Below are 7,997 nucleotides of genomic sequence, written 5' to 3'. Positions count from 1 at the left end.
TTGCATGCACAGCCACCAATATCCTTGCGAGATAGCTGGATAGGCTAGAGATCTGCCCCCTATGTGACTGTCCCATATGCCTTCATGAATTTCATACAGGAAAGCTTTTACGTTGCTTGGGTGTACACACTTGAGATAGGGACCGGTGAAAGACTTCTTGTATAAAGCGCCAGATGGAGAGAGCCAAAACCGCTCTGACTTCACCCGGACTTTATGTGCTTCCTTTTTGTTGGTGGAAAAGGTCCGATCTTTGAGGAAGAGGATAATTGGGTCCATCCAGGAAGGACCTAGCTCGGTGTAGAGTACTTCTGTCTGCTCGGTTTTCTCAATGCTGGGCCTCGGAAGGAATTCAATTAGGAGAGGGCTGGGAGATGTGCTATCGACCATGGAAGCGAGGCCGGCTAATTTATCTGCTTGGCCGTTTTATTCACGACCAATTTGTTGGACCCTTATTGCCTGGAATCGCTTGATGTGGTCTCTTACTAGAGCTTGATACTTCACCATTCTATCGTCTTTAGCTTCGTAAACCCCAGAAACTTTGCTAACCACAAGTTAGAAATCACTATAAACCATTAGCTCAGATGCGTGCATCTGAAGCGCGCTCTTGATCCCGGCCAAAAGTGCCTTGTACTCAGCCTCATTGTTTGATGCAGGGAATCCAAGGGTGATGGAGTGTTCGATGGTCAGTCCGTCTGGTGAAATCAGAATTATGCCCAGCTCGGCACCGTGGCGGTTAAAAGCCCCATCTACGAAAAGTTTCCACATGTCGCCCACAAAGAGCTTCCAATATTCTGAGGGGTCCTGGGAGGCTTGCAGGTGGATGGGCACATGGTCGCTCGGCTGTGCGGCGTCAGGTTCAATGCTGATCGGTTCCACTTCCTCCCCTTCTGGCAATGCGGCACTGGATAGAGCAGTTTAGTTGGTAATACCCAACTCCGTTGTCGCATCGCCGGGCTGCAGCGTCGTACTAGCTGAAGGTTCTTCGGCGGGGCGCACAAGTTCCGCATCGCCAACATCACCTTGCTGTCTTACTTCGGTTAAATCTGTACTCACCTCCTCGGCTGCCGCCGCAAGATCCACTGGGCAGACGGGATGAATCCCAGGTGAGAATTCAGCAACAAAATCGACCAATGTCTGGGCTTTTATGGCAGTGCGTGTCTGGAACTTGACGTCAAACTGTCCCAATTCGACCGCCCACTTGAGAATTCGACCGGAGAAGTCCGTCCGCTCGAACAAAGCTTTGAGGGGAAACTCGGTCAAAACAATGATTGTATGAGCATGGAAATAGTGTGCCAACTTCTTGGAGGCCATTATCAATGCCAACGCAAGTTTTTCCAACGGCAAGTATCTCGACTCTGCCGGTAGTAAGGTTTTACTTACGTAGAAGACAGGGAGGTGCTTGATTCCTTCCGATTGGACAAGCACCGCACTAATTGCATGCTGAGAAACGGCCAGATAAAGGTAAAGTTCCTCGCTGGGCTTCGGTGTTACCAACAGTGGTGCTGAAGACAGATACTTCTTGAGCTCGGCCAAAGCCCGGTCACATTCTTCATCTCATGAGAACTTTGATTTCAAAGCTTGAAAGAAAGGGCAGCAGCGATCTGATGACCGACTTATGAATCGGTTAAACACGGCGGCTATTCCGGCCAGATGCTGCACGTCTTTAGCCGAGCTTGGCTGTTTTAATTCTTGTACAGCTCTAATTTGTGTGGGGTCTGCCTCGATGCCTCGATTTGTGACTAGGAAGCCTAAGAATTTTTCGGATCCCACGCCAAAGGCACACTTGGATGCATTCAGGCGTAGCTTGTGTCGTTTGAAAATGGCGAACGTCTCGGCCAAGTCGGACAAGTGGTCTGCTTGATACCGATTTTTGACCACCATATCATCAATATAAGCCTTCATTGTCCGGCCTAGCAGAGGAGCGAACATCTTGGTCACCATTCTTTGGAAAGTTGCATCGGCGTTCTTCAAACCAAAAGGTATGACTCGGTAGCAGAAGAGTCCCCTTGGAGTAGTGAAAGAGGTGATCTCACGGTCAGGGCCATGCAAGGCAATCTGATGATAGCCGCGGTAGGCATCCAAAAAACTGAGCCTGTTATGTCCAGCCGTTAGATCGACAAGCTGGTCTATTCTAGGCCGATGAAAGCTGTCTTTAGGGCAAACTCAGTTAACGGTCTTGTAGGCGACGCAAACTCGCCACTTTCCATTCTTCTTAGGTACAACGACCGTGTTTGAAATCCACCGAGGGTAGTGCACTTCCTGAATAGCTCGTGCCTCAAGCAAGTTCTTCACTTCTTTTGCAACTACCTCAACATGGTGTAGCGCCGATCTCCTCGTTCTCTGAATAACCGGCTTTGTCCCGGGGAAAACATTGAGGTGATGGAAAATAAAACTCAGATCGATGCCGGGCATGTCGTAAGGTGACCATGCGAAGACTTCGATATTTGCCATAAAAAATTCCACAATCTCGGTCCTTTCTTAGGCGGTAAGGCTTGATCCGAACAAGAAGAACTTGTTCGGGCTCTCCGTGTCAATCCGCATTTCCACCAACTCTTCAACAGCTTTGTCCTCAGCCTTGGTGCCCACGTCGTCAAGGACTCCTCGGTCTTCCGGTCCTTCAATCATTTGGACGAAGCCTTTGGCAGCTCGACTCCCATTCATTGCCACGAAACATTGCTTTGACATGACCTAATCGCCCCAAACTTCCTCAATTGCCCCCATAACCGAGGGAAATCTCATCACCTGATAGTAGGTCGACGCTACGGCTTGCATAGCGTGAAGCCATCCCCTTCCAAGGATCAGGTTATATGTAGACGGCACTTGCAATACCCAGAACTTCACTTGCTTGACCACGAATCCCGCTTTGACCGGCAGAATAATTTTTCCCAAAGGCCACTCCGGTTGCGAGTTGAAACCAACCAGTGGCGAAGTTGCCAGAACCAAGTCTGTATCTCGGAGTTTGAGCTGTTTGAACGTGCCGTAATATATGATATCGACCGAGCTTCCCTGGTCGATCAAGATGCGCTTGACATCGAATTCCTTGATACGGAGTGTGACCACTAAGGCATCGTTGTGCGGCGTCTGAATGCGCTCTAAGTCCCTTGTAGAGAAACTGACCACGTTTTTCTCTTCGGTCTTCTCCCTCTTGATCGCGGGTTGGACCGACAAAACTTCCCTCATGTGTTCTACCTTCTTGATCATACCTCGGAGCTCGCATACACGCCCCGGCTCCACTATGTCGTGGATGACATTAACAACTCCTTGTGGAGGCGCCTTCAGGTCATCCGGTCTACGCGGGTCAACCGAGGCTTGATGTGCGGCCTTCACACCCCCATCAATGTAAAGGTCCAAATGTCCAGCTGCGACTAGCTCTTCAAAGTGTTGCTTCAGAGGCAAACAGTCCTCTGTCCGGTGTCCACGCTCCCGGTGGAATGTGTAGCGGTACCGCGGATTGAAGCCTTTTTGCGCATCGCCTAACTTAGCAGGAAACCGGACATAATCCTCGTCACGGATTTCACTAAGTATACGATAGATTGGAATTTTAATGACCGTGGTGATGCTCGTTCGAGCTTTTAACCTTCTGTTTGCATCAGCTACGTCGTCGCGGGGGTATTCATCTCGGTCATTTCGTCGACCCCTACCCCGGTTTCGATGATTTGAACCTCGGTCACATTCCTCGACGCGATCATTTGAACGGTTGGTCTCCTGTCCGACCGCGTGCACCTTGTCAGCCGACCTCTTGTCTGTTGAACTCTGAAAATCAATTTGGAAAGCAAAGAAAATGGTGTAAAATAAGGGTTTGAGCTATAAGTAAAGGTGCAAGAAAGAGTGTTAACTCTCTCTACCCTTTGGTAGCTATCCAAACCCAAGCTTGGACATTTGAAATGGATTCAAGACAACATAAAAACACAAGAAGTAGATAGCAAGAGATGGAACAAGAAGTAAAAGAGAAGGTGGTAAGTTTATACCTTTCAAAGAAGTAAACTTTTGTTTATAACACAAACTTGCTTCAAGCACACTCTCAAGCTTGAATTGTGATGCTCAAGCCTCAACCGAGGTTCTAAGGTGATGTATGGTGTATGGATATTAGTTAAGAGAGATAGGTTGGCTCAAAGATTACTTGTATAGGAAGAATGAGCTCTCTCTTTCAAGCACACATTGAAAAACCAAGCCGTACTGGCCATCGCGTGAGGCATTGTTAGTACGCGTAGGGGCATAGGGATAGTACGGTAATTTGCATATTTTTTACAATATTATAATGCATATTTTTTTTATAAAAAAAGTTAAAAAGTTATCATTTTTTAATTTTTTAAGTCAAAAATTCAAAAAGTGCACTATATAGATTATCCCAAACAACCGCTAAGTAAGGTGCATCTAAAAAAGTAAAATAAAAAATATTTAAAATTTTAAAAATATTCACCAAAAATAAAAAAATATGAAAAATAAAATATTCGATTTTCAAAAAACTGAAATTAAACCTACTGAATATTATTAATCACAGATTTTGTAATATCATTATTTTTTGGGGCAAATTTCTTATGGAAAAGTTGAGTATAAACCTGATCAGATTTGATGGTAAACTTGGGCATTTGCATGGCTCTAGGCTATCATTTTCTTTTTTTTATACCAGTAGCCTATTTTTGACATCTGGATTAGAAGTCGGTTTTTAATTTTTTTTGGTTCGTATCATTTCTATATTTTTATTGCACGACTTTTTCAAAAAAAAAAAAAAAAAAATCAAAAATTTGACTTTTAATTTACTTTCTAAAATAGGCCAAACACTTGTACTACACTTATTTAATTTTAATGAAGTATCACTTTAATAAAATAATAAATGGTAGAACAAAGACTAGTTTAAAACTAGAATAATATTATATGCATCAATTAATCTATTAACTAATATATCAATTGATAATGTGACATAATTTAAGATATTTTTAGTATTTGTAATTTGTATAATGGATGGAGTTAATAATAATGTCATAACTAGTGTTGGTACCCTAGTTAGTACACTAATTGGTACATGTAGCACCACTCTTAAATCTAATATTTTAAGAGTTATAAACATGGCCAAACAGCAAGCCCAGGTATGGCAAAAATAGCATTCAAGAATAGGGGCCAAAAGAGGGGTAATAAAGCAAGTGATATAAGCAAAACCCAAACTGAAAAATTTCCTTCTACAACATTGAATAGGGACCAAAAATATGAATGTTTACAGTATATGGAAAGCCTCGAATCAATATACACACATGCTAAAAAAAAGGCACAAAATTGAGGCTCAAAAGGTGCTATAACATGAAGTATACAAAATAATCACCAAACAGAAAAAAAGTGTTAATGAAACATGAAGTATAGGCCAAAATAAGGCCACTTTCAGTTCTGTGAAAAAGCCAAAAACAGAAGCAAAGGGGGCTACCAATTTATGCAAAAATGGGTCCAAATAAGGGATATAACTACAAGTGACATATGGAGGCACCAAATGGTGAGGGGCCCTTCAACAATATTGAAGAAGGGCCCAAAATAAGCACATTCACAGATTACATCATGCTCAAAAACAGATTAATCATGGGCCAAAAATAGCATGCAAGATTATGACATATAAGAGGATTAATGAAGCAAGTGCATCATGGAAGGCTCAAACAGGGTTGAGCCCTTAATGAAAAGTGAAGATGAGCTCAAAAGAGGGTCACTTTCAGTTTTGGTCGGAGCTCAAATGTATAAGAAGGAGAGGCTAAGAAATATTGCAAAGAAAAGCTCAAAAAAGAGAAAATGGCAACTCACCTTTGGAGACAAGTCTTTTGTTGCTTCTTGGACCAATTTGCAGCTCCTTTAGCCTTTGAGAAGCCCTCCTTGCTGCTGGAAATGAAGTGGTGATGGTAGAGCTTGGTGGTGTAGAAGAAATGGTGATTAGGGACTTAGGGTTTTTTAGGAAAATGAGAAGGATGGAGGGAGAGATGGATCTTGAGGCTTGAAGAACAATTTTTCCAACCCTCAAATGTGATGCCACCAGCTGGTTATATGGACAAAAAGAGGGTGTAAAGGTGGGGCAAAAAGGAGGTAAGCTTTCCCCCACAAAATATCCTCCGGATTGGGATATTTTCTGGGAGAAACAGCTGCACAGCTGTAAAGTACACAGAGAGAGGAACATGGCCGGCCAAGTACTTTTTCTGCAGGTGGCCGGCCAGCCACCCCCCCTAGCCGGCCAGCTAGGGGTCAAAAGGGTCAAGTTGAATTAATGGCCGGCCACCACTTTTTAGTGGCCTCCCAGGTCTCCTCTTTACAACCCCGTGGTTCGAATTTGGAAATTCTAAAACAGGAGAGAGAACAAGCCAATTTTAGGAGGGGTTCAAAAGGGTCAAAAGGAATTAATGGCCGGCCATATGATATTAGGATCCTCCCAAGTGTGTACAACACAAATATGTGGTTTGGGTTTGAAGAAAATGGCTCCAAGGTGTTCAACATTAGCCCGGAAGGAGGGGTTCAAAAGGGTCAAATTGAATTAATGGCCGGCCACCACTTTTTAGGGTCCTCCCATGTGTGTACATCACAAATATGTGGTTCAAAGTTCGAGAAAATAGGCCCAAGGTGTTCAACATTAGCCCGGAAGTGCGAAAAACGGGCGTCGGAAGGCGCCGGAGGAGTAAAGAACTGGTTGCTGCAACAATTGCTGGCCTCCCACCCTTCTACGGCCTTCCTAGTGATAAAACAGAGGTACCTGCAAAAAATGAACGAAAATCGATGCAAAACGAATGTTCGGGGGCCAAAACACGCAGTTCGGGGCCCCGGAAACTGCCCGTTAAACACCGAAAGTGGCGTTCGGCCACGAAGTGGGTTTCTCAGACCCCGGTGTCCCTCAAAAGGGAGAAAATAAGATGTATGCCAAAAATCAGAACAAACAGAGATGGTTAAGCGGTCCCGAACCGAGGCGCACGGCCAACGGTCCCGAAAAACCGAAAATCGGGCTCCGAAATGGGAAAAAAAATGGCCTACGGCCACAAAATGTAGCTCGCGGCCACTGAGAGATGGTCTATAGGACCTCTCCCTCCCCTCAGGAAAACAAACAGAGAAAATCGAGTCTGGTTCGCAAACCGAGGCAAGGCACAGAAGAGGGTTCGGAAGTCCGGAGGCGGGGCTCACGGCCGCGACTCTGAAACTTCTGAACAAGCACATTATGCAATATCACCAAGTGCTCAATTGGTGACGTCTGAGTCTCAAGGTCGGTCAAAAATGGGGTGTCTACACTCGTGCCTCAAGCAAGTTCTTCACTTCTTTTGCAACTACCTCGACATGGTGTAGCGCCGATCTCCTCGTTCTCTGAATAACCGGCTTTGTCCCAGGGAAAACATTGAGGTGATGGAAAATAAAACTCGGATCGATGCCGGGCATGTCGTAAGGTGACCATGCGAAGACTTCGATATTTGCCATAAAAAATTCCACAATCTCCGTCCTTTCTTAGGCGGTAAGGCTTGATCCGAACAAGAAGAACTTGTTCGGGCTCTCCGTGTCAATCCGCATTTTCACCAACTCTTCAACAGCTTTGTCCTCAGCCTTGGTGCCCACGTCGTCAAGGACTCCTCGGGCTTCCGGTCCTTCAATCATTTGGACGAAGCCTTTGGCAGCTCGACTCCCATTCACTGCCACGAAACATTACTTTGACATGACCTAATCGCCCCAAACTTCCTCAATTGCCCCCATAGCAGAGGGGAATCTCATCACCTGATAGTAGGTCGACGCTACGGCTTGCATAGCTTGAAGCCATCCCCTTTCAAGGATCAGGTTATATGTAGACAACACTTGCAATACCTAGAACTTCACTTGCTTGACCACGAATCCCGCTTTGACCGGCAGAATAATTTTTCCCAAAGGCCACTCTGGTTGCGAGTTGAAACCAACCAGTGGTGAAGTTGCCAGAACCAAGTCTGTATCTCGGAGTTTGAGCTGTTTGAACGCGTCGTAATATATGATATCGACCGAGCTTCCCTGGTCGATCAAGATGC

The sequence above is a fragment of the Camellia sinensis genome, chromosome 10 (assembly GCF_055761805.1).
Source record: "Camellia sinensis isolate YWXY chromosome 10, ASM5576180v1, whole genome shotgun sequence".
Classification (NCBI taxonomy): Eukaryota; Viridiplantae; Streptophyta; class Magnoliopsida; order Ericales; family Theaceae; genus Camellia; species Camellia sinensis.
Note: the sequence above shows the minus strand (reverse complement) of the source record.